General features: G+C 46.5%; 1 pseudogene; it reads right to left on the bottom strand.

The window, feature by feature from the left end:
- Positions 1–11,752: 11,752 nt before the first annotated feature.
- The window catches only part of LOC119801678, a 39,946-nt pseudogene continuing 23,785 nt past the window's right edge, over positions 11,753–27,913 (bottom strand).

The raw sequence follows: 27,913 nt of genomic DNA, 5'->3' as shown, positions 1-27,913 counted from the left end.
ATCTGGCCCTAGTCCTTCTACGCAAGGGACCTTGCCCAGGGTAGGTGCGTTTATCTCCGGGGACTCAGCCTGGACATCTGCAAGGTGCACGCAATTACAGCATTTTGCTTTCCTTTATTTCTTTAGGGGATTGCTGCAAGGGCTCATTTTTAAACATCATTCAGTGATCTATTATTGTTTTTAATTCATTAATTATCCATTAATGAATGCCAAGTGACAGGCAAATATTAACTGCTTTATCCATTTTTAAATTAGTTTTAGTTATCAGGCACAATAATGAGTCTCACCAGGATAATTTCTCGCTCCTTGTGCGTGTGCGTGTGTGTCTGTGTGTGTGTGAGTACACATGCATGTATATATCCAGAAGTCAGTCTTCAGTGTCATTCCTCAGGATGCCAACGCCTTGCTCTTTGAGCTAGTCTCTCCTGCTTGACCTGAAATTCCCTGATTCAGCTTGGCTGACTGGCCGGTGAACCCCAGGGATCTTCATATCCCCAGGGCTAGGATTACAAGCACGCACCACCATGCTGGAGTGCTGGGCATCGAACTCAGGTCCTTATGCTTGTGTGGTGAGCACTTTACTGACTGAGCTATCTCTCCAGCCTGATGATAATGCTTGCTTACATTGTTTTTTATCCATTTGCCCCACGTTACCCTCTCTTGAACCCCTTGCTTGGCTTTTGCAGTTACCAATAACAACACGACAAACACGACAGATTTTCTTTTCTTTTGCTTGATCTTGTAACCTCAATCTTGGTCCCACAGACACCAAAAGGACCTTGGATACGAATTCAAGGGCAGGTGCATCATGCAGAGCTAAGACTGCTCTGCCCTTTCCGGAGGGACCACACTAAGGATGACTTTAACCTCGTGCCATATCTCTGTCCCTTAGCTGCAGACTAGACAGGATGGAACAGGGACAGGTTTTGCTTCCCCTGTGATCCAGTCCATAAACAGCTCAACCCACCCTCCTTTCCCAAGCCCCTTAAAAACTTCTCTGGGCTAAGTTAACTTTGTGCCCCCAGGAGACAATGTGCCAGGAGAGTGGCTCATCTCTCCTGGCCCCACCAGGTGGCGATGTTTCCTTTGTCATGGTCCAGCATGTCCCAGCTCTTCTTCCTGGTTCCAGTGCTCAGCATCCTTCTGCTCCTTGTGTCAGGCAGCTTTCTCTACGCAGGCAGAGGGCTCTGGCGGTGCTTGATGTCCCCATCTCCCCAGGCAGAGGGCTCTGGCGGTGCTTGGTGTCCCCATCTTTCTCATGTGAGCGGAGCATCCCTAGTTCATCTGCAGTCGTCCCGCAACCCTGCAGACACAGAAAATGCATTGAGAGTTGGCCCAGGGAAAGGGTCTTTCCTCACTTCTGGATGGCCAAGCTGTCATTTGTTGACAGTGTCAGCGTGATTCTGGAGAATACTGTACTGGGCCCACAGAGAACTCAAGCAATTTGGACTTGAGCTCCAATTGGCGTCCACGTCTCACATCTTGTTTCCTTATCTAAATTCCCCCAGAATGGCTTTCGAAGAATGAAACCCCAACAGTTAGCCTCCAGAATAAAAGTGCACCCCCACCCCCCCACGGTATATAAGATATGGGGAATTTGGTTGGAGGTCTTTTAGTTTGACAGAACCTTTCTCAGCTGTTGGTGAGCTTGGCTCAGGGGCCTAGATCCTGGAAATCTCAATGACTTCCAATGTCACCCTGAGCTAGAGGCTTTATATTCTTGCCTTATGGATTAAAAGAAAGAAATGCATAGACCACAGAGAGTGGGTTTTAGAGGAAAGATTATTATATATTCATAAGGGAGAGAACACAAGAAAGAGGAAGCATGAGAGAATGAAAGAGTGAGTGAGCTAGAGGGAAGGAGAGGCTGAGAGACAGAGAGGAAGGGAGAGAGAGCCTACAGCCCACAGTCTTTGCAAGCATCAATGGGTTCCTAGGGATTGGGTGCCATGAAGGTGCTAGTCTTGAACGTGAGCAAGGCATGGTGGATGATGAGTTGGTCAACTCAGTTGGTCCAACTGAGGAGTGTCTAGATAGCTCACCTGAGTTTCAGTGATGTTGGCAGGTATAGCTTCTAGATGGGAGAAAGAGACGACAGGGAGCCAGAGTTTGAACTCTCAGAGTTTGAACTCTGATGGTCCTGGGCTCCAGAAAGGACATCCTCAGCGATGCTGTTCTGGGGCCCCTGTTCTCATCAGTATTTGAGATACAAAGAGAATTGGCAGAAACACTATGGGCAAAGTAGCGTGTGTGGTACCCAGAGATGATGTTGGTAGCATCCAATCCCAGCCTCCTCTGGAGGCAGCTTTCCTAAAACTCAGCCTGATGTAAGACAAGAGCCACAGTGTCCCTCAGTAACAACCATTTCTCAGTGCTGGCTCTGTAGACCCAGGCTATTCTCTTCCCGAGCTGGGCTTCTCTCTCCTTCACTGCCTAGAACCCCATAGGCATTTGCACAGATGTTACTCGTCATTCAACCCAGCGGCCAGCAAAGGGGTCAACAAGGCACCAGCCCTATGAGGGTGAGCCCCAGCAGCATCACGTAGTTCCTGTGTATTCTGAGTAGTTGTTTAATCAGTTAGACCCCAACTTGCCTCATCTATGCAATGGGAACACCAGAATGTGCGAGTTGTTAGAAAATATGCATGAGATATTGTATGTCAGGTACCCGAAACAAATGTCTGATCTAGTTAAAGAGGCATACTCATTACAAGAGAGTACAAAGTACAGTTACTAGTCTTGCTGATGATCTCCTGAAAGAAGGGAGAGGATGAAGAAGGGAGCAACGAGAGGTCTGAGTGGCGCCCTTGATTTGGATATCAGGATCACAGAGACAGGCACTGTTCAGAGGAAAGCAATGGTGACAAGCTGCATGAGGACACCCCGACTACAGTGGTGACGCTGGGCTGCCAGTCCCTCAGTGTCATCCAATAGAAAGAGGCTCTGGTCTCAGGTGTGCAGTAGAAGCAAGAAGTGCCTGTTTCTGTTTCACTTCCCCATCTACACTCTTCAGTCTGGACCACTGGGAGGAATCATCAGTCACCATTGCACTTAGGAATTTCTCCCATCTCTCAGGGAGGCCATGCTTGTTCCAGATGGCCCTAGTCACCTAACGCTGGCCCTCAGACTCTGTTATGGAAAGAGGCAACAGTCATTGAAATCTATTTGAAATAGAGCCTTCTAGAAGTTTTTTCAATTACATTCTTTTTGTAATTGTATTATCTTTCGCACCCTTGATAATCTCTGACAACGATACTGGTTGCACTGTGTTGTGGTTTTTTTTTTGTGTGTGTGCATATTTCTGTCTTGTCCCACAGGCTGCAAGTTATTAACACATTCTAATTTTGTCTTCCTGACCCTCTCTATCTCCAGGACCCAAGACTGATCCTGACAGAGAAAGGAGAATGTCCCAGAAATAAGGGAGGACAGGAATATGAGGTAGGAAGCAGGAGCCATCACAAGGGGAAGGTTTAATTGGAGTGTCACCTCCCCACTGGGGTGTGAAATCCTCAGAGGAAACCTCGGGTCTGTGTAGAAAAAGGGCAAGGTTGGAGCAGGCAGTTGAGCACAACGCTGAGTTAAGTGCAGGCACCGATCCCTGACAGGCCCAGCTCGTCCAGGGAAAGAGGCCAGCACAGAGGGCACGGGAGGCACACTGGCAAAATTTCTCAGCCCGAGGCTGCAGGCTAAGAGCCACTTGCTCATTAGGATTCAGCAGAGGCAGGGTCTTTCTGTCTTGTGGATGCCTGTTGAGAATAGATAGTATAAGCTCACGTCTGGATGCTCCGGAGGACTTGTGAGTTACCTCTCAAACCCTAGAGGAAAACGGTGTGGAACAGCTCTGGTTATTAGAAATATATTTCATCATCCTACTTGCGAAGGCCGCTTGCCGACAAGAAGGGCTTTCTCTGGGTGCCTCCCGCAGGTGGAGAAGGTAGTCTGAATTTGTAGCCCATCTCCTTCCCTATTAATCATCGTCTCTTCTCATCCTGTGCAGATGTCATGAGCCTCTCTCTATTTGAAGTCTTTATCGGTATTTATCTTGGAGTCTTTAATAAATCATTCGCCAGCTGCGTGTGTGATCCAGGGTGCTTAACACGAGCAGGGCGTCACCAGACCCCACTCATGGCATTTCTTGGACCTGTCAGTGGGACTCCTCCCCCTGAGATGGCAGGTAGAAAACGCAGGTGAAACTGGTGATTTTGAAAGGCTTGCTTCGTGAGAAAGGGGATTTTTCTCCTTACTTTATTCTAATTTTAGAAATTTTTCTATTAGAGACTTATGCTAAAGGAGAAACATTGGTTAGAATAGATTAGACCAGCTGAACCTGGTGGTTCAGTCTAGTAAGCCCAGGTACTTGGGAGACCGAGACAGGATGATCACAAATTCGAGGTCTGCCTAGGCAACAGAGTGAGCTGGAAGGACAGCCTGGGCAACTTGTTGAGGCCCTGCCTATAGATAGATAGACAGACAGACAGATAAGTAGATAGATAGATAGATGATAGATAGATAGATAGATAGATAGGTAGATAGACAAATAAATAGATAGATGATTGATTGATAGATAGATGATAGATAGATAGATAGATAGATAGATAGATAGATAGATGGCTGGATGGCTGGCTGGCTGGATAGATAGATAGATAAGTAGATAGATAGATAGATAGATAGATAGATAGATAGATAGATAGATAAGTAGATAAGTAAGTAGATAGATTGATAAAGACTTGGGATAGCCCTTGGTGGTACAGCACTTGCCTGATGTTCTCAGCTAGATCTACAGTACCACAAACAAACAGAAAATGAAGGATGAATAAGCCCAGGCCTTTGAAAAGAAGCTCCCCTCTGATGGGGAACGATTGTCGATCCGTCTCCTGTGTTCTGATCTCTTACCAAGCTGTAAGTAACCCTAGAGCCACATGTAGTCACCTCCTGTTTTATAAATGTGTTTGTTACTTTGCTCGGCTGTGACCAAATATCTGACAAGAAGCCCCCTAAGGGAGAGAGAGCTTCTTTTGAGGTGTGGTTTGCAGAAGTGCAGTCAGCCAATGTCAGAAAGGCGCAGCAGCAGGAACGTGTCTGATCACTCTCTACTTAGTTAGGAAGTAAGGGTAGACAAATGCCAATGGCCACCTTGCCTTCTCTTTATTCAGTCCAGGGCCCCAGCCACCGTGGTCGTGCTGCACACATTCCGGGTGGTTCTCTCCACCCCACTGTAACCAAGTCTAGAGACTCCCTCACAGACATGCCTACAGGTTTGTTTCCATGGTGATTCTAAGTCCCATCAAGTTGACAATCACAGTAAAGGACATTAGAAACCTAGCCACTAGTTCTTGTCTGCTTCGTGTGTGGTTTCCTTGGTACAGCAGCCGGGCTCAGTAGCTTCGGCGGAGACTAATGGGAAGGCGATGCCTGAACTATTGACTAGGCAGTCTTTAACAGAACAAGCTTGTCACCTCTGTTCAAGACGTCCTGGCTATCAGCTGTGGATAAGGGTGTCCATTCTGCACCAGGCTTCTCTAACATGTCCTCAATACCCTTCTGAAGACACGTCGGAGATCCTAGTACATATACCCACACTAATGTCTTTCTGTGTGCGCATGTGCACTTGTGTGTGAGACGCTCAGGTGTACATTGGGTGCAAGGGGGAAATTTTCTCAGTGTCCACGGTACACGTGGAGTCTGGCCATCCAGGGGAAGCATGTGTGTCTTCTCTCTCATTGTGCGCATGTGCTTTGAAGTCTTCCTACCTTTCTGTTGACAGGAAGCTAACAGTTGACAACAGTAACAAATTCCTTCCCTCTCATGGGGCCTACTTTTCCCTGGGGTTTGTGAAGGTAAAGTCATGTTTCCACATAGGAAGTAGCTGGGAATCTAGGAATCTGTGACAGATGAGCCCATGATCGCTGGTCCTGTATGTATCAAGAACGAGCAATTACAATTGTCCATGTATAATTATTTATCATCATCTGTTCTTTCCCTTTTCTCTATTCTCTTTATGCTGTTGTCCTTTTGGTAGTGTCCCAGTTAGCTCTGTCAACTTGACGCGGCCTAAGAGTCTCAACTTGAGGTCTTTCCCAGATCAGATTGGCTTGTAGGCATGTTTCTAGGGCAGATTACCCTGTTTGTTAACTGGTAGAGGAGGGCTCAGCCCACGCTGAGCAATTCGCTTTGCCAGCCAGCTGGTCCTGGGCTGTACAAGGTCAGTTAAGCATAAGACTATGAGCGAGTTGGAGCAGCAATCCTCCAAGGTTTCTGCTTCAAGTTCCCGATGAGTTCCTTCCCTGACGTCACTCAGTGATGGACCATGACCTGGAAGTAGAAGCCAAGTGATGTGGGACAGTGTTCTGTTTGTGTTGATTTCATTCGCTAATAAAGAAACTGCCTTGGCCAGCCCTTAGGTGGGTGGAGTAGACAGAACAGGAAGAAGGAAGTGAGGTAGATGGCTCAGACAATTGCCCCGCCTCTCCTCTCTGGGGCAGACTGCCGTGCCTCTCCTCAGAGAGAGATGCGATGATGCCAGCCACCAGGTCAGACGTCCTGAATCTTCCCCGGTAAGACAACGCTCAGGGTGTTACATACATTATTAGATATGGGTTAGTCAAGATGTGAATAAGAGGTTGAAAATAGTGGGCCAGGCAGTGTTTAAAAGAATACAGTTTGTGTGTTGTTATTTTGGGGCATAAGGTAGCTGGCGGCCGAGAGCAGGGCGGTGGGAAGCAGCCCACAGCTCATCACTACAGCCAAGTAAACCCTCCACTTCCCCAGGTAAGCTTTTGGCCAGAATGCATTATCAGAGAAGAGGCTACAACACCTGTTTGCAGACCTCAGTGAATCAACGACTTTGAGAAAGGCGAGGAAACCTTGCAGAATGTTCGAGGTTGGAAGACATGTATTCCTAAGTCACATATCATAGGAGGTCCGGGGAAAGTTTGTGTACCTCCGGGAGAACCCACGGAGCACCACACCCCAGTTCCCATCCTTGGTTGCGTGAAGTGTCACCTCGGGCGCAGTAGAGAACAGAAATCTTAAGGCCTTTCCACATTTTCATTGCTTTAAAAACAAACTTCCTAAAGCAGGCTGCAGGGACTGGAAATGGGAGCCTGCAGTCAACATTGACTGTTCTTGCGTTCAAGGATGGCTAGCAAGTGAGATCCAATATGATGACACAGGCTGCCCATGCATTCAGGGTTGGGTGGCAAGTGAGATCCAGCAGGATGACACAGGCTGACCATGCAATCAGGGGTGGGTGGCTCTTCCACTATACTTTTTATCCAGGTCATTCTCAGACTTGGGTTGTGAGACCCAAGGAGGAGGAGTGGAGCCATGATCACAGACCCCTGGAATGATGGTGACTGTGATGGAGGAGGTCCTGGGATCTGTTGGAATGGACTTCTGGTCCGTGGGATGCTGAAACGGGATGAACTGCTAGAGGGAATGAATAGGCACTGTCTTTGAGCTGCTCTCACGAACTCAGGACACTGCCTCACACTGACTAACATCTCCCAGGGTTTCAGAGGCCCTGGGTGAAACAAAATATACAGAAATGGGAATCAGGACTGCTTCTCTCCCTCCTGGATAGAATGGGAGTGGGGCAAAGTGATGGTTATGGAGGGTTTCAGCAAAGAACTGACACATTTTCAAACTAGCTCGTTTTACAGCAGTTGGCACTTTTTTTGAGCACCTTTTCTAGGCCAGCTCTAGTGATTCAAGGGACCTTCATCACTGACCTTCGTCAAACTCTAACCACTCCTACTGCCACATAATTTGGGCATCCCAACATTTATTCTGCTTTCCTATGCTTTGTCAAAGTGTCCCCTTCCTTCTATCTGGACTGTCAAGTTCTAGCACTGCGATTGCATCTTCCAGGAATCTGCCTTTAAGTCATCTGGGCAGGGGGACTGTTCAGGCTCCCCTGTCTCATTGCCAGTGCCTCTCACGGCTTCCTTTATGTGCCCCACCTCTGAGCAGCAATGGTAGTCTCCTCATGGAACCACCCAGAAGGAAGACTGGAAGGGACAGAGCAACTCCTGACAACCCTACACTAAACTCTTTTCATATAGTTTCTATTTTACCAAGAAGGAACATCGCCTAGATGCAAAACCACATGAGTTCCAAGACCACACCCATTGTTGTCTGGCTCCACAGCTCCATGTCTTCCTGACCTTTCCGGGATGCTCAGTTTCCATGATGGTTAAAGCAAGGGAAGAGGGACAGAGTGAGATACACTGATGGACAAAGCTTAGAGGAAAACGGACACATAGTCCAATGTCTTACTACCATGTTTAGATGGATTTAGAAGGGATCGTGTTGATCACACACACGGGTGTTCAAGCTCTGTCTTCCTAGGATCATGGATGGAAGGTTGAGTGTTGAGGGTGGAGTGTTCAAAGACGAGCAGGATCGGGAAAATCTTAGAAGGAATAACACAATCGGGAGAAATCGCTTATATTTTTCAGCTGAAAATGAAAGCAATGGAAGATTTTATGGCATTCTTTCGTGTATGTGTATGTCTGCATTCATTCGTGCGTACCTGCACGTGTGTATTTGTTTCAGCTAGAGGTTGACTTTATGTACTTTTCTGAATTGGTCTTAACTGTCAACTTGACACAATCTAGAATCACCTGAGAGTTGAGCTTTTGTAAGGAATTATCTAGATCAGGGTTACTTATAAGCATGTCTATGAGGGATTGTCCTGGTGAGTGATTGAAGAAGAAGACACAGCCCCTAGTGGGTGGCACCATCCCCTAGGCAGTGAGTGTTGAGGGCACAAAAGAGAAGAAAGCTTGCTGAGAGCAAGGAAGCAAAGATGCGCTTACTCTTTACTCTTGATTGCGGATGGTTTGACTTCCCCAAAATAACGAGCTATGATTTGGAAGTATAAGAGCCCCTGTGTTGCTTCTTTAACCCAGGTTGCTTCTTTATCGCAGCAGCAGACATGAGACTAGGACCCACAATAGTTCTCCACTTTAGTTTTCGAGACAGGGTTTCTCCCTTTACCTTGACCAGCCAGGCCCTGCCTCTCTCAGCTAGTTCTGGGATGACAGGCATACCCCACCCACCATGCCCAGATTTCACACAGCGGGAACTGAGCTTGGTCTGGCACGTTCATATAGCAAACACTTTACCAACTCAGCCATTTTTCCACGTCCTGGCAATTTTTTTCAAACCTGGAAATTTGCTGAGAAAATGGTGTCCTCACAGTCTGCATTCTGAGAGTGAGAGGCAGAACGAACCTCTGCCGGGGCTGGCAGCAGCTCAGCTGCCAGACCCAGATGTGGGTGTGAACTCTCAAGCTCTAATGAAGACTTGCTTTCCTGTTTTGCTGCCAGGACCTATGTGCTTCCATTTCCCAATTGAAAACATACTTAATGGCGACAGGTTTTTGGCTTCCCCAGGTTTAAATCATTACTCTGGGAATGCAGAACCCATATCGCAGTTGAGGGCTGAGCTGCACTTCACTGGGAGAGAGTCCTGGCCTTGTCCTCCTCCCACCTCTCCCGGAGGACTGGATCCTCTCATCCGAAATAGTCATCTCTTTATCACACTAGGGCTCTTGTGAGGCCAGTATGTGGGATTTCTGGAATGAAGTCCTCATTGGAAGCAGCAGCTTCCTCCCTTCTCCTCCTCCTCCGGGTGTTGTGGAATGTAATTTTCCTTTGGCAAATAGAGTCTGCAGAATAATATCCTCATTTGGCTGAAGCTGATCGGGGACTGCATTCTGTCCCGTCTCCATTCAAGTTTCCTTATTTTATTTAAAAAATTTTTCAATTTGTGTGTGTGTTCACACGCACGTGCGTGCACACACATACACAGACACACACACACACACGCACACACACACACACTGTACATGTGCATGGGGGTCTCCATGAAAGCTAGGAGAGAGAACTGAATCCCCTGAAGCTGAAGTTATGAGAAGGTGTGGGCTGCCCAATGCGGGTATGCTGGACCAAACTCAGGTCCTCTGTAAGAGCAGTACTCACTCTAAACCCCTGAACACCTCGCGAGCCCCTACATTCGAGTCTCTTGACTCTTTTCTATCACCTCCAGCTTGGACTGCATGGATGAGACTGAGTTGTGTGCTGGGTTGAAGGCCTGAGAAAGACAGGTTTCCCAAATTTCTGCTTGCAGTCTAGAGCATCGGGCCAAGGATGAAATGTGGGGCTTTGGTGTCCCCGAATAATCCAAGCACTCTGATTGTAGGTGAGGATGCTAAGGGTCAGAGAAGGACAGTTGCTTGGTCAGTATCCCCCAGAAGGCTACTAGCAGAGTCTGCATTAGAGTCTTGTCTCTCCAAGTGTGTCCCTCTTTTTCCAGCGTGCTCTGGCATCCCTTCTTCGAATATTTTCCTCTGTGTCTCAATCTGGCAAGTGAGACTAAGGACATATGCGTTCTGACTTAGTTCCTCTTCCTGAATGCTTTGGACGACAGAGGCTATAATGGGATGAAGCAGGTCAGACCAGATGATAAATGAAAACCTGGAATTTGGAGCCTGGGCAGACGTGGGTTACATAGGATCCAGCGGGCCAGGGCCATGGAGATTCTTCCTTCTGCTGACGTCATGGCTCTATTGCTGCACTACGAGCCTGATGGTGCCTTTCTCATGGCAGCTGTCAGGGATGAGTGAGTGCACGCTTGGCGCTACTATGCTTGCTCCATATATTTTAATGTCCCCACCTCCTCCTCTTCTTCCTCGCTTACCACTTCCACCTCTTCATCTTTCTTTCCTTCTCCTTTCCCTCTTCCTCTTTCTGAATTGCAGATTTGTAATCTTAATTATATCTATATTGGAGATGCTCAAAACCTTGAGGATATCGCCATGCAATGACATAGGATAAGGGCATATCTGTTGGGTGTCTGTTGTGGGTCAGGCCATAGACTTCTGAAACAATCCTCCAGATGACACTGTATTTCCTGGGATGCTCTTCTCAGGAGAAAGAGGGAGTGTAAAATCCTCCTTTGATAGTTCTTGTGTTTGAACAACTATGTCCATGCAAGGTGTCCATAAGAATGTTAATAGGGGTCTTGGATTTAGTCTAAATCGCACATGCAGAACCCAAACCAGACCCTAGGAAGTAGAGATGCAGGACATCCCTCTGCCTTGGTTTGGGTAAACTCAGGCTTCCATATATACCTTGTTTTTCAGTGTCACCCATCCATCCTCCAGTTCAGCTCACGGGTCATCTCCTAGGCGCCAGAGGGATATCAGATAAGCAAGATGGGAGACACGTACTAGGAGTGACCACCCTTGGCCTGTTTCACATAAATGCTGTATCCAAAGAGCTTTGCTCTTTCTGTCTACCTTAGCCTGTCTGTGCTGCAGAACCGATGGGGAGAGAAGGGATAGGAAACAAAACCTGAGTGTACTGGGGAGACCATTCCTGGAGAAACACGAACCAGCATCTCATCCTAGGTAGGGCACTCATAACAGACCCAAGTGGTAGTTTCTTTGAAGTTCACCTCTTCCGGTCTCCACAGGTACCTGCACACATATGCACAAATGCAGGCATATAAACAAAATAGACCTTTAAAATAGCAGTATTCATTGAATTGGGGGGGGGCACAGTGAACTTTATTGATGGTATACAAGAGAGTAGGGACCCCCTAAGTCCCTCCCATTATTTTAGGGTTGAAACAGTGAGGGGAGAGCCTCAGTGTTGGGGACTGAGTTGGAACAGGGACTGCTCAGCAGCCAAGGACTTCTCTCTTGCTCTCGTGTCCCTGCTGGAGTGGGTGGTCCAGGGCTTTTTTACTCCTTGGGGGCCATATAGGCCATGAGGTCTACCACCCTGTTGTTCTAGCCCTCTTCATTGTCATACCAGGAAATAAACTTCACAGAGTTGTCATTGAGAGCAATGCCAACCCCAGCATCAGTAATGGAAGAGCGGGCGTCACCTGTTACAGCTTCAGGAGAAAATCTGGTTCTCTGTGTAACCCAGGATGCCCTTTATTGAACCCTCTGATGTTTACTTCACTACCTTCCTGATGTCATCATGCTTGGCAAATTTTTCCAGGAAGCATGTCAGATCTATGATGGACACATTGGGGGCAGGGACACAGATGGCCATATCAGTGAGCTTCCCACAGCATTGGCAGCACCAGTGGATGTAGGGATGATGTTCTGAGCAGCCCCACAATCAATGCACACAACTTACCAAAGGGGTCATCCACAGTTTTCTGGGTGGCAGTAATGGCATGGACTGTAGTCATGAGCCCTTCTTTAATGCCAATGTTGCCATGGATGACCTTGGCCAGGGGGGCTGAGCAGTTGGTGATGCAGGAAGCATTGCTGACAATCTTGAGGAAATTGTCATACTTCTTGGGGTTCACACCCATCACAAACATGGGAGTATCAGCAGAAGGGTAGAGATGATGACTCATTTGGCCCCACCCTTCAAATAGACCCGGCCTTTTCTATGGTGGTGAAAATGTCAGTAGACTTCACAACTTACTCCTACCAACATCACCCAGTTTGTTGGTGGTGGGTTCTCACTCCTGGAAGAAGGTGGTGACAGCCTTCCCATTGATGGCAGACTTCCTGTTCTCAGTCTTGACTGGGCTGTTGAACTTGCTGTGGGTAGAGTCATACTGGAATGTAAAGACTATATAGTTGAGGCCAATGAAGAGATCACTAACAGCAATAATTTTCACTATGCCAGTGAAAGATGCAGTGACAGCCCTGGTAACCAAGGATCCAAAATGGCCAAATCTGTTCACTCTATCTTTCACTATTGTGACTCAGTATACCCCTTGAAGCTGATATTTTTGGGGAAGAGTACTTTGTTTTTTAAACCCTGGTGATTATTTTTTATACCTAATGTCTTAGGACTATAGCTCTATGTGAGAAAAATTTAGATTTTGAAACAGTCAATGATAGAATGATAGAAAAGGGCCTCAGTTTCCCTGAAGCTGGAGTTATAGGTGATTGTGAACCACTTAATGTGAGTGCTGGGAACTGAACCCAAGTCCTCTGCAAAAGCAGGAGATATTCTTAAACAACCCTAGTAGAGATGAAATAAAATATAACATATGATGGTTCTTACGATTGTAGTTGAGATGTATGTCCTCAGTGGTACTGTCCCCAAGTGCCCTGACCTTCATTTGACCTTATTGCATAACAGTTCCCATGCCATCAGCACGCTCCATAAATGGAATTGCAGATGGCTGCCTGCCACTCTGCTCTGCAGAGATGCCTGGCTCTTTGCAATCATTAGAGTGGTTTTCAGGGGTTTTGTGTCCCCTCCTAGCGAAGCTTTCACATAAATCTCTGTCCACATTTATGAATTTTTCTTGGCATTTACTTCTAGAAGTAGTAATGTTGGCCAAAAACATGGGGATGTTTTAATGCTCTTGATTAACTTTATAAATTTATCTTCAAAGGCATCGTGTAAGCTCTCGTGTGCTATGGGACTGAGTAGATGTGTCTCAGTATACCCCTTGAAGTTGATATTTTTGGGGAAGAGTACTTTGTTTTTTTAAAAAATCAACTTTGTATTTGACATGTAAGATAATATATTCATTATACTTCCACACATGACTACTGCTTTCTGAAATACGTTGTTAAATTCTGTGTCTTTCCTATAATAAAGTGTAATATGCTATTTGATTTTTTTACCAGAAAATCTTAACCATCATCTGTGTAGATTTTTATTTTTATACGATTCTAGCTATTTACATTTCGCATCCTGAAAACATTGCATTCTAGTTATATGCCCTTTTACCAAGAACTCAAAATACCTTTAGAATTTCCCTGAGTCTATTTATTAAGCAGTTGTATCAAGTAGCTCTGTTTTCATTTGTTAGTGTTTTAAAATGGGTCAAAGAGGCCCTTTGTGGCCACAACCATCACCCTCCACACTCCCTGTTCTGCCAACTCCCTGAGTACGTTTCTTCCACGCTAACAATCTGCATTTCATTCTCTCAGCTGTGCTCTCTGGGACTACCAATTTCATTTGCAAAGTGTGTGTGTGTGTGTGTGTGTGTGTGTGTGTGCACGCACGCACTCTTGACCCCAAGTGTAGCTACTTTACCACCATTTTAGAGCCTCGGTGCCTTGAGCTTTCATCACTTCCCTTAGCATCCTCAACCCTTCAGTGAACTCATTCCACGTACTAGCCACTCAGTCCATTTCGACTCCCTTCTAGAGAGTCTTAGAACGTGGGAGCATCTGATGCCCTTGCTTGGTACCTATTCCGTAAACAACTATTATATGTCAGGTTAATGCACAGTCCTTCTATACATGTGAATCCAAACCCAACCCTTCACCCTTGGAAAGCCCAGCCTCTCTTCACCCACGCTGTGGTCTCTCCCAAGTTTCAGGCAAGCAGTTGAAAGACATCCCAATCCCTTAAGTAATGTAAATTCAACTGGTCTTTTACAGGTGGGCATTGACAGTAACAGAAATCCAACGTAAAACTAGCAAAAGTTGAGCCACAGCATCCTTTTCTTCCCAGTGTACGTTAATTAATAATTAGTCAATTAAACTATAGCAACAGTAAAGATAGTGTTCATTAGAATCATCTAATTGGATGTTCTCAATTAATGGGGGGAGGTTGACCCTGGCAGACATGTGGGGATGACTAGGAAAATAATTTCTGTCGATGCTGGGGTAATGGTGCCGTTAAGCACCGCGCATGAATGAGGCAGCTTCCCCCCTAATAACGTGCCCAAAGATTGAATTACTCATCCCAGAACATCACTAATGCAGAGCCCGAAAAAATACTTCCTTAAATAAAGAGCATATGTAGAGCAAGACAACCCCTTTGCTCTGGTTAATACGGGGGGACTAGTTAACCTTTTGTACGAGAGAGTTGAGATTTCTGAGTGAATATTTGTTTTCCGACGTTATCAAGCAGGGCCATAAATGGGTGAAAATGAACCTTTGGAACCTTATAAATGGAGCCAATAACATATGATCTCCTGCCTAGGTGCAGGCGTGTATGTGTCCTCAGAACATATATGAATGTCCTCTGAGGACATTTTGTATATGAAACTGTTGGTGTGTGTGTGTGTGTGTGTGTGTGTGTGTGTGTACACGTGCTCTTTCTGCTTGTGTTGGGGAGTACAAATTGTGTTTGGGTAAAAGGCGCCCCTGTTTCTTGCAGCCCTAAACCTCCACTGCTTCCCATTAAGGTTGCCTTTGCTACTTGGCCTCTTTTGCACTCCCATCTCATACGTCCTCTCTTCTAATCTAATACCTCGGAGTCCGTATCTAAACATTATCAGTGACAGTTTTCGCTGCGGGGTGAGACTTTTACTGACAAGGCCAGCGAGTGCTGATTTGAGACCAGCCATTGTGAGTGACTTCAGCTGTCTCTTCAAGTGACACCCAGCTCCTTGAGAAAGGAGCAATGACGAAAGTTCTTTGGACGGGAAACTTTCGCTGACGAGAGGGTGACAGGCCTTTGCACAGCTGGTCTCTGATATGCCTCGGAAGGGGCCCACGGAGTGACTAATTTGAGCCCTGCAGTAGCTGAAGTGCAGGGCCAGTGCTTTGTTGGAGTTAGAGGACTCTGTAGGGTGGACTGCGCTGAGGCTGGCTGCAGAGGCTCATTGCTGGGGAGAGGTGGAAGGGCCAGGAAAGCCATCGGTTTAGAACATTGGATTATTAATGGGGAGTGGGTATTTTGCAGGTCTAGGATTTATTATCAGCAGAGTCTCGACACTGTGATTTTTTTACCTTAGAAGATGCCTCATCTCTATGCCTGTTTTGTAGGTGGGCGTTAATGCTCGATTTCCCGCTCCCAAGATATTGGTTTGCTCATGACTCAATGAGACGAAACTTGGTGGCTTTCGGCACCATCCTTGGAAGCGGGATAGGTTTTCTATCTGCTGCCACTGCAATGTGGGTGCACACCCGCGACTTCCAGAGTCACCACCCAGAACGCATTAGCTAGAGAAAGGACTGACTGGGAGGACAGAATGGCTGAGAAACGGAGAGAGAAGACGTTCCCGTCCCAATGAAATCACTGGAGACTCTCAGCTGGATCTGAAGGACCCTCTATTCTTGATTTTTCCATTACACAAGCCAGTGAATACTTGTTCCTCATGTAGCTAATTTAAATTGGATTTGCAACAGAATGATTCCTCATCAATATGAATAGCTGCGATTTTTGAGGACTTACAGACAATGTGGCTCCACTTCCTTTTGGGAAAGGCTGAAATATTCTTTGTTTGTTTGTTTATTATTTATTCTGTCTTTCTGTCTGTTTGTGTGCATGCCTATGAGTGGGCAAGCTTCTTGTTTGAACTGAACTTGTTTGACCTGAACTTGTTTGAACTGAACTTGTTTCTTCCTGAACTGGGCTGGAAGCTTGTTGGTTTGGCTAGGCTGGCTACCCAGTGAGCTCTTGGGATCTATCTGTATGTCTCAGCCCACCAATAATGGGGTCTCAAGTATGTCAGCCACATGTGGCTTTTTACCTGGGTGCTGGAGAGTCAAACTCAGGTCCTAATGTTTGCTTAGCAAGCTCGATTATCCACCGAGTATCTCCCTGGCCCCACTGTGAGATTTAAAGCCTGAATACTTGGGATTGAATCTTTCTCTGACTGCTTCTCACCTATATTTTATTCCTAAGAAGCTCAATACTTCTGAAACTCAGTTTTCTAATCTACATATGGAGGTAGGGGGTTGTTTTTTGAATCTTGAGTTGATGGATTAAGTGACTTGATTGAACATTGGAAGGAAGTCTGGAATACACTAGATATCCAATGCATGTTAACTGTCATCATTTACCGTGTCCTGAAAAGAGCAGGGCTGTCTACTTTGGGGTTATGGTGTGTGCTTTGTTCACTTACAAAGGGCACCTTGGGGCTGAGAAGATGGCTCAGTTGGCACAGTGCTTCCCACACAAGAATGAAGACCTGGATTCAGATCCCCAGAACCCACAATTTAAAAAAAGGATGAAGATGGTGACATGCACTTGTAAATCCTAGTGCTGGGAAGGCAGAAAGAGGAAGATCACAGAAGCTCTGGCTAGCCACATCAGTAAACTTTAGGTCAGTAAAAGACCCTGCATCAAAATATACAGTGGAAAAGGACAGAGGAAGACTCCCAACAACGACCTCTGGCCTCCATATGTGCACACACACACACACACACACACACACACACACACACACAGTACTTCATGGGAAAAATACTTATACCGATTAATTAATTAAATTCCAAGTGATTTATCATATTCACATGCTGTGGGACAATGGTCTGTATTGTCACTTGTATTTTAAATAAATGCTGGTTGGCCAGTAGCCAGGCAGGAAGTAGAGGCGGGGCAAGGAGAACAGGAGGATCCTGGGAAGAGGAAAGAGTCAGTTTGCTGTCGTCATCTGGGCACAGAGGAAGCAAAGGAAGCAAGCTGCAACTGCCTTGCCGAAAAAGGTACCCAGCCACGTGGCTAACACAGACAAGAATTATGGGCTAATATAAGTTCTAAGAGTTAATAAGAAGCCTGAGCTGCTAGGCCAATCAGTTTATGATTAATGTAGACCTGTGTGTCTCTTTGGGACTGAACAGCTGTGGGACAGAAAACCTCAGTCAACATTCACACGAAGATGTCCTTAAAATATTGGGCGTTTCAGCTGTATAACATAGCATGCTTCCTTTTCCAGAAAGGTTTATGGAGTGACTGCTCAGTGCCAGATGTTTGATTTGGGTACAGACAGGAGAGGAGCAGGTGAAAAAAAAAATAAAACAAAGAACAAATATTATTGATAGTTTGGAGAGAGGTCACTTTGGGAGAGACAAAGTAGAGATGGTGAGGAGGCAGAACAATTGCCAAAAAATGACAGGACAAAAGGCCTCGGGAATCAGAGGTTAGATAGATGGAATCTGGTGAATAGACCTCAGCTGGAAGAAAGAAAGCCAGAGAAGGATGAGTCCTGCTTCCAATTCCTCCTCCCAAAAGATGGCCACGGCTCAGTGTCCTAGTGAGGTGTTCACACATATTATTCACAGGGGCATGCCCAGGAGTGAGGTCACACTGATGTGCTCAAGGGGTGAGGTCACAGGTAGCATTCATTGGTTTCCTGCATTTTAAAGATCTATTCTATGAATCTTCAACTAGTTGTGCGGATATGTGCACATGACTGCAGTGCCTGTGGAGGCCAGAAGAGGGGACTGGATCACTTGACTCTGGGGTTACAGGTGGTTGTAAGCTGCCCAGTTGGCTGCCGAGAGCAGAACTGGGATTTCCCTGCAAGAGCAGTGCATACTCTGAAATGCTCAACCCTTTCTCTAGACCTGTTTTCGTTTGTTCGTTTGGTTTTTGGTTTTCGTTTTATTTTATTTTATTTCATTTGCATTTTATAGTCTAGTCGTCTGTTCATCAAGACACGGGAACAAAGTCTATCAAGGCCAGTTTATCAAAAAAATATGGGCTAAGAAACCTGGCTAGACGTACCTATACCTAGATGTTTCTTCTCTCCTTGTCCAGCGAGGGTCTCATGATGCAACTTGGGCTGGTTCTTAACTCACTACGTAGTCAAGGCTGACCTTGAACTCCCACTCCTCCTTCTTTGACTCCACATCCCAGGTGTGGGATTACAGGCAAGATCCATTATACCCACCTATTTCTTTAATTTGTACAGTTCTCTCAGTTTTTCCTTTTTTCCCATTCCCCTTACTTTTCTCACCTCTGCTTCCTCATTTACATATGTGATTTCTAACACCATTTTCTCATCTCCGTTTCCTCTTCATTTATGTGTTCTATAGCGTCATTTTCTTATTCTAGAAATTTGAGACAGGCTTTATTTGTGTATCCTCCACCCTCAGCACCTCTCCTCCATACCCGAGAGGACCCATTATTTCATTTCCTTGGAAGAGAGCATCTTCTTCATTCCCTCATGCAGCGATTATCTCTGTGCACGCAAGTGGGATCTCATCAGTCATGTCTGAAAGGCGATGACCGAGGAGCAGGGATGAGGGTGGGGACTGCTGGATGAACAGGGACTCCAGAGCAGTCTGGGTAGTGGATTGCTAGAGCATGTTTGTAAATAATGAGATAAGACTAAAGCACACATAATGGCCTCGTGCGGAGGACATTAAATGCTGACCAGGTCAATTTCCGTCTATTTTCTCATTGATGGGATTGTTTGCATGCTTTTGAGCAGAGTACCATGTCTGGCTTTCCACTGAGGAGGCCACCAATTGTCTGGAAGGATGTCATGTTTGTCTCTATGAAGAGAAGATGCTGGTAACAGAGACAGAAAAGAGGGGAGAGTATGGGGGATTCTGTGCTAATGAGAGACCTCACCAAAGTCCCTTGTCCTGTGGGAACTCCTTCTGACTCGTGTATGTATATCCACAGGCTAGCAGGGGCTGGATTAGCGTTCCAGGATGGGTGTGTTCACATCCCACAACTACTGCTACAAATGACCCCCAATATGGTGATGGGGAACAGAAGGACTTTAGTCATTTGTGGGTCTGGAGCCCAGAAGTTTTGCATTAAGCTGTCTGTAGAGGTCGTGTTCTCTCTAGAGACACTGGGGGAGCATCCTTCCTTAACTCTCCCCATTTGTGAGGTTACATCACTGCAGCCTCCACCTCCATCCTCACACGGCCTTTCCCCTACATAGCTGTGCTCCTCACAGCACCCTCGCCGGCTTTCATCAGCACACCCAATCCTGAACTTAGGGTTAACCCTAACTACAAGATACTCTCATCTTGAGATTCTTAAGTGATGACATCTGGGAGGACCCTTCTCAAACTAAGCCATAGTCACAATTTCCTGGCCTTCGGTCCTGGCCATATCTTTTAAAAATCACATTTAATTCATCACAACAGACCAAGGGTCTGAAGAAGGGCAAGGAAAGTATCGAGCATATCTTTGCACAATATTTAGATAACAGCTGGGGTTTATTCAAAGGATGATACAACATCTGAGACTTGCTGCACAAAGATCCAAACGTAGGAAGGAAGTAGGCAGGGAATAAATGAAGCAAGATTTTCTTGGATCACCCTGGGCTGGCAGGGTGTATGGGCTGAGTTGATACCTATTATGCTATATTTCTATTTGTTTGATTTGTTTATCTATCTATCTATCTATCTATCTATCTATCTATCTATCTATTTTGTGTGTGTGTGTGTGTGTGTGTGTGTGTGTGTGTGTTGGGGTGGGGTGAAGGAAGACAGCTTGCAGGTGTCGGCTCTTTCCTTCCACCATGCGGAATCTGGGTATTGAACTCAGGTCGTCAGGCTTCATGGCAGGTGCCTTTACCCACTGAGCCATCGCACTGGGTCCGTGTGCTTCTGTGATGTGTATGCCCTGCTCCTCTCTGTGCTTTCCTGTGCTATAATTTCTGAAAATCAAAGCACCTTAACATGACACACTTGAGGATGCTCCATTCCCCAAGGTGAACCGCCCATTCATCACCTTTGAATTTTGTTTGAGTGCTCACAATATGACTGGCATTTGCCAGTCTCTCTACCGACTGAGCCCAAAGAAACCCAAAGCTTTGTTTGTTTATAATGGTGCCAGGTCACTGTATATTACCTGACAAACCAGCCTAAAGATTTATTTTGTGTGGAGACACACATGTCCCTGACAAGATTTTTGTCTCAGGACAAATGTTCTTTCATGCCAGGAAAGCGGGAGCTTCATGTCACTGTGTCCAAACTCAGGGTGCTTGAAACCTGACTAACCGGGATCCTATTGGAAGCAAAACAGTTTGTTTTTCTTAATCATCCTGATGTCACTTCCAAGTAGGCATGGGTGACAGCTATCCCCTCCCGATTCCATAAACTAACTGTCATAGGGAAAGATGGGCCTATTTAACCACAGCAAGATGATAGAACAGTTTAATTGTGTTGCTTCCACGGCAGATGGCTGTTATCAGTGGAGGAGGGGAATGCAGAACACAGAGAAACACCAAATGCAGACAAAGGCATGCAGGCAAGTGTAATTCTGTAGGGTAATGTATATGTGTGCGCGTTCATGAACATGCATGTGTGTGTATGTGTTCGCATGCTTGCTTTATTCCAGGTTGTGTTTCGTTCCCTCCTAAAGAGTGTAGTAGAAATGATGTCAGCAGAAAGGTTCACTGGGTTATTTAAAATCCTACGGACACCACTCAAGCTATGTTGTTGACAGTTAAAAATGACGTATCTATTATTCATGTGGTCCCCTATGACAAAGGAGAAGCAACTTGAACTTGGCTGGAGATGAACAAACAGGGAAGTAATGAAGTTTGTGAAACCAACCTGGACTTAAAAGTATCCTGGGCCATTTCGGGAATCACTGCTGCAATATCCCTGCACTTAGGGGCAGCCACGTCAGAAGTGACCGAGCCAGACAGAAGTCCCACTCGGTGAAGGTGCTTCCTATTTATTACCTTGGTTTCTTTATCATCTTCTTCTCTTGGGGGTCTACATTCTTCCAGCCTCAAATACCAGTGGTACCAATGGCTAATGTTGCAGCCTGAGGCCAATTGTGTCTCCATCACCTATGAAGGCCACTTCTCTTCTCTTTAAACTGGACATCATCATTTCTAGTGAGAATTCAGTGATGTAATTCACTGTGTAATTTGTCCTACTGGGATCACTCAGCAAGTCAGTCATGAACTCTTTAAAGAATAAAGGGAGTGGGCCGGGCGGCGGTGGCGCACGCCTTTAATCCCAGCACTCCGGAGGCAGAGGCAGGCGGATCTCTGAGTTCAAGGCCAGCCTGGTCTATAAGAGCTAGTTCCAGGACAGGCTCTAGAAACTACAGGGAAACCCTGTCTTGAGGAAAAAAAAAAAAAAAAAAAAAAAAAAAAGAATAAAGGGAGTCAGTCATTGGGTGTTGACAGAGGTTTTTGTCCCACCTGGTCCCACAGCCATTCAGCCCCAAAGAAACACACAGAGGTCTACATTATTATAAACTGGTTGGCCTATTAGCTCAGGCCTCTTATTAACTCTTACATCCTACATTAATCCATAATTCTTGTCTGTGTCAGTCACATGGCTTGGTACCTTTTATAGCAAAGCAGTCACATCTTGCTTCCTCTGCATCTGGGTGATGACTGCAGACTCAGCTTTTTCTTTTCCCAGAATTCTTCTTTTCTTGTTGTCCTACCCATGCTTCCTGTCTGGCTACTGGCCAATCAGTGGTTTTATTAAACCAATACAAGCAACAAATCTTTATAGAGGAGAAGACCATTGTCTGACAACAATTGGGCCTCCAAACGTGAGAGGGTGCAGGGGCGGGGGAGAAGGGAGAGATGGAGAGAGAAATGTCCCTAATGTCTTAAAGCAGATCTTATCTGACATGGAATACTGTAGGAAAGAGGAAGGCAGAGTTTTCTTTGTGCTGGGACCGGAAACTTGAGTCTCAGCCATACCCGTTTTCTCTAGTGTGCTGTGGAGTCAAAATTCGAACTCAGCTCTGGCCACGTGTAGAGTCATTACTCCTTCAACAAAAGTCACTGTGTCTCTTTTCCTTCCTTGGACTCACTCTGCAGTGGAGAATTGCTGGTTATCCTGGGCCCTAAGCCTCATGGAGATAGACGGCTTCTAGCTTAGCTCCAAAGGCAGAGGCTGTCACTGAGAGTTGTGACCATATCAGAGCCTGTCTTGGTCACTGAGGAGTGCCATTTAGTGGTGTTAAAAAAAAGCTAAGCTCTCGGGCTTAGCTTTCACCTGGATATGGAGGGCTATGTGTGGAGTGTCTGTGGCTCTGAGGTGTAAATCAGCCCGCAGAGATAAATCTCAGGCATGCAGGTGCGATTCCTCATGATCCGGGGATTCTAGAACATTCTGAGCAGAGGAGCTGGAGTGCTGGCTCCTGATGGCTGGTGGGAGTCCAGGTCACCGAGCCAAACTGCCAGGCTCTTGTCTAGGGTAGGGGAAGAGGAATGGCAGGTGGCTTGGTTGGATCACTTGGGATGCAAATGATACTGAGACAGGTCTCAGGGTGAGGACATTAAAGTCCTGTCTTCAATTTAAATGTGAGAGGAGTCCGAGATGTAAGAAGAGACAGGGCTGGGGGAGGACAATGCTGTTGAGCTTATTTTTCTGGCTTTTGCTGTCATTTGCTTGTTTGTTGTTATTTGTTGTTGGGTCTTTGGAGAGAGGAGAGAAGGTTCCACCCCTTCTCCCCCTCCTTTTTCTCTTCTCTCCACTTTTCCTTTTTATCTCCCCCCACCACCACTTGTAAAATGGAGTGAGCTTGTTTGAACTTCTCCTGTACCCTTTGCATGAGCCATGATGTAACGGTCAACAGTGATTCTCAAGGACACAGGAAGAACACAGCCCTGTCCACCTTAAAGCTCCAGAGCTGCTGTTGATGTCTCTGAGTGTACCTGTCTGTCTTTCCAGGTGAACTGTCTGGAAGACCTGAGCATATGACCTCAGCCCAAGGAAACGCTGGCTTTGGGTGGAAATTCCCTTTCCTTCCTGGCTAAGGGCTTTATCCCTCATGGCCTTCAGCACTCAACTTCATTAACCTGGGCTCTCGGGTTCCTCTTGAGGCAGCTTAATGATCTTTATTTGTGGAATCCCTCAAAAAAATAAATAAAAGGCTCTGTTGTAAATTCCACATTTCAGAAATGGAGGTTATAAATGCCAATCTGTGTGACTGCATAATATTTATTATTTTAATTAAAGAAAATGGATAGTGACATTTATTAGGTCACAAGTTACTTGTTAATGGCAACGAATGACAAAAAAAATTACTGTTTTATGAGCAAATCTTGGAGCGTTCCTCCCTGATTATCCTGTTAGGGTTCAGATGTGAGGGGTGCTAGTGATTCAGGCAGTTTGGGAAGGCTGGATACGGTGGAGGAAGAAATAGCTACAGTGAGGGAAGTGCAGAGCACATTGCTCAGTCCAGGTGACTCTCCTTTCTGTCCCTAGCCCCTGAGGGACAACTCCTAGAATTGTAGCGTGTGCGTGTGCGTGTGTGTGTGTGTGTGTGTGTGTGTGCGCGCGCGCGCACACACACACCACCGCATCCCAGCGGAATCTGCAGTGATGAAGATGAGCGGCCACTGCTATGCAGGGTTCTGCAGATGGACCTCATTAGCAGCACGTTATGCAAATGATGCTGGACACATAGGACGCGGGGCAGAGTATGTGTCCCTGTAAAGTTCCAAGAAAAGTACAAGGGATGTGTGCACTAGAAGGGGTTAGGGGTTAGCAGAGGGGGAGTGGGGTGGAGGCCTAGGGAGGTGACTCACAGTGTAAGAGAACCTGCAAGAAGATCTGAGTTCAAATCCTAGTACCAACGCAAGAAGCCAGAGCATAGCTGTGCAAGCCTGTAATCCTGGCACTGTGCGGTGCGGAGACAGGAGAATGCCCGGGGCTTGGCGGCCACTACTCTAGCTCTAAGTTCAATGAGAGGCTCTGTCGCAAAGGAATACGGTGGAGAGTGATGCAATGGGACAGCTGACATTCTTCTCCGGCTTCTCTCTGTGCCTGCGTGTGCACACAACACGCACACGCAAATAAACAAATAATTAAAAATTTCAAAAGAAGTCAGAGGAGAGAATGCCCTTCAAGAAGAATGAGGAAGGGGGTTAGACATAAATTGTCGATACTTCTGAACCTGGCCAGAAGAACGTGGGCGATCTACAGACACTCCTGAAGCCAGACTGATGGCTGTGCGTGGCTCCGTGTGTTTGCTGGGCGCTAATCAAAACTGTTTACATTTAAACAGAGCAGTGGCGGCTTTCTACTCTGAGTAGCTGCCTTGGAGGCTTTCCCTGTGAGCGTCCTGCCTTTGTAGACCCTGTGCCAGCAGGAGCCTCCTTCCTGAAAGGCCACGCCCACCGCTCTGAAAAATCCCCTTGTCAGCTGTCTGTCCTCCCGCTGGTTAATCTCGGAAACAGGGCTGTAAAATAAGACTTGACTCTCCCCTTCAAAAATTCTACCCCAAGTGGGAAGGAGACAGCAGTTTTGCCCCTCAGGCAGCATGCACTGGGGCCTTCAAGCCCTGGGTTGATTAAATGCTACATTTTGTGGAGCTTGCAGACTCCGGGTGACTAGATCTCAGGGGCTGGAGGGAGACCCTGTGGAAATGCTCACATTTTTAACTAAACAGTCGAAGGGTTTACCCAAAGACGCTGGAAGAAAGCATGTTTATAGCTAGAGTGATCTGGCCCTAACAGAATTTGGTTCCCTTTAAAGGGAAGAGTTGGAAATACCTAACAAAGTTGGTGGGAACCTTACCTAGTTTGTACTTAATAGGACGATTGTGTATATATTATTCCATGTTCCATCCTTGGGATAACTCAGCAATAAAGACGCTATCATTTCATCCACTGGGGATTTAATTCTCAGGGATTGTTACTCAAGGACATGTGATGATTAGGTAACCCAGGACGGCTGGGTTTTAGATGTGCCAATTCGATAGCTCTCCCAGTGTGCTTTCCTACCTGTTGCAATGACCGAAAACAACTTGGGGAGGAAAGGGCTTGTTGGCTTGTTGGATACAATCTAAAATCAAGGGACGCGGAGGCAGGAACCTGGAGGAATGAGGCTTACTGGGGCCCTCCTCCATCAGTTAGCAATCAAGAAAACGTGGGAACGGGACAACCAGTTCACAGAGGCGGTTCCTCACCTGAGATGTCCTTCTCCCAAGCGTGTCAAGCTGACCACGAAAACTAACTGTGGCCGTTGTCCACAGCCCAGCCACTGGGAGCAGTGAAGATCACCCTTGAAGAACAGATAAAATGGACGGTAGCATTATCTCAGCAGGAGACTGGGGAGAAGAGCCGCAGGTGAGCTGAGATCCCTGAGAATTGGGAGGACTGAGAGGAAGCAGCACTGACTTGGACGCCTTCAGGCCTCTGATTCTCTGAGGGGCTCTTATTCCGCTGTACTGTGAGCTCACAGTTTAGGGGCCTGTCCTGGGTTTCTAGATGGGCTGTGAGTCTCCCAGAGTGACCCACAGTTTGTGCTCAACTGTCAGGCGCAGTCATTCCCACACTCCAGTGATCACGGAGGACTGTCATGTGCTTGCACCGAGGTCATCTCCGTGACCCCTGACATGCCTATCAGTGGAAGCCTCTGAGACCCAGGAGGACGGTTTCCTTGGGCTCAACTGATGGGCAATTGACAATGTCACTCTGTCCACCGTGGCTTTTATCCCCGCTCATCAGTTCCCACATACCCTGCAGACCCACTGAGTGATAATTATCCACCTCAGCGGTCCCAGGGAAAGGGCCTGCAATGCCACCCTCTAAGGCTCCCTGCCAACTCCTTGGGCTGTTCCACTTGCCCAATTAAACACCTGTCCTTCCTCTGGCTGCACAGGCAGTGGCTCCTCTCTCTCCCATCGCCTGTTATTGAACATTAATGGCAACTCAATTTTATGCAGGTAAATAGAGCTTAGTGGTAATGTGCCTTCTGACCTTTGAAAGTGACAAGCTAACATTAATTTTTAGGGATCCCGCCCTCCTGGGCTGTCGCTGTTTGAGCTTGTCTCTGGCTGAGAGCGAGGACCCTGCTTTTGAGAATACATGGGAAGTTGAACATGATGTTTCAAATGGAAGGAGGTTTTCTCTTTGATTCTTTTTCCACCAGCCTGACAGTTTTTCAAACATATTCACTGTCAGCCCTAACAACCTGTCAACAAATGCCATTATGTGAAAATTGCCAAGACTCATTTGAGGAGTGTAAAAAGTGACAGACATGCCACACGGATAGGTTTCTCAAAAAGCCAGAGTCGAAACTTTTGAAAGACACTCTGGCCCTTCCAAGGGGGGTGAAAAAAAAAATAAAAAAAGAACAGTCAGATCTCTGGGAAAACAAAACAAAACAACTCACCAAGCGCACACCTGTCATATCACATATCTGTTTCTTTTCCAGGCAAATTAAGGTGTATGGAAAGAATGAAACAGACCAGCGACACAGGCTGCTGAGATTGGAGGCTGTGCCCGGTCCCTACTCTTCTCTGGAAAACTAAGACCAGGTACATGTTTTTCTTCCTCTAGAGAATGCAAGGGAAGCCTTCTTGCCTTCTGACTCAGTGTTTTGGGGGTGGAAGCAGGGAAGAAAGACAGTTTAGAGGAAGCAAAGTGAAGCCAGAAGTGACGCGGACACATTTCAGAGAAGGGATTGTCTGTTGACCTTGGGGTCGGGACAGACTACAGTGGGAAAGCAGGGAGAATGCTGCAGGATAGTTAGGGACGGGGAGATCGGAACCTCTGCTTGCTCAGTGTCATCTGACCTGGGCGTTCTGCAGCAACTGTTTCTGCTTCTGGTCATTTATCTGGGCGTGGAGGATAACTCCTACCCTGGGGTGGTCCTGAAGCTTAGGTGAACAGCTCTTGATTGAAGACCTCAGTGGAAAACTGGAGACTCCAAACGAGTTGGTGAGAAAATGCTCCTGAGCCTAGAGATGTTATATTTCAGTTCTAGATGGAATTTATAACCAAGATTTTTTTTTAAATCCAAATTTGGCTTGCGTGGAATATTTTAAGTGACATGGCAGACTAAAGACCTCTCCAATCCTGCCTGGAATAGTGGCAGTGAGAAAGGTGGAGGGGGTGACAGAGATGAGAGAGAAAGTTTTATGTACACGGAGCCTCCGGCATCCACAGCACCCGCCATCTCTTTGGACATTACAGAGATTGCTTATGGGTTGTCAGGGTTTTCATGGACTTTTACCAGGGCTCTGTGGCTAGTTTTCTCTTGGATCTCGGTCCTCTTAGGTGTTTCAAATATCTCCAGAGGGGAATTCATATAGAAATGTTGATGGGCATTTGCTAGTTGATCTATCTCTATTCATACTGTTCTGAAATTTTCAGCAACCCCAGCTTTTGGGCTTCTGGGTCGGTCTCTGCATTGTCCTCTTCTAGCAGGAACTGCCCTGTTTCAGTCTGAACAGAATTCCACCCAGATCTAGCCAGTTTACAGAAATCTTTACAGTGTGCTGTGCATTGTCACATCTAGCATCCCAACAGGGCTTTGCCTCCTCGGATTATTATATGC

The sequence above is a fragment of the Arvicola amphibius genome, chromosome 15 (genome assembly GCF_903992535.2).
Source record: "Arvicola amphibius chromosome 15, mArvAmp1.2, whole genome shotgun sequence".
In the NCBI taxonomy this organism is placed as follows: Eukaryota; Metazoa; Chordata; class Mammalia; order Rodentia; family Cricetidae; genus Arvicola; species Arvicola amphibius.
The sequence above is the reverse complement of the archived record's forward strand: the minus strand, read 5'-3'. Positions and strand labels throughout refer to the sequence as shown.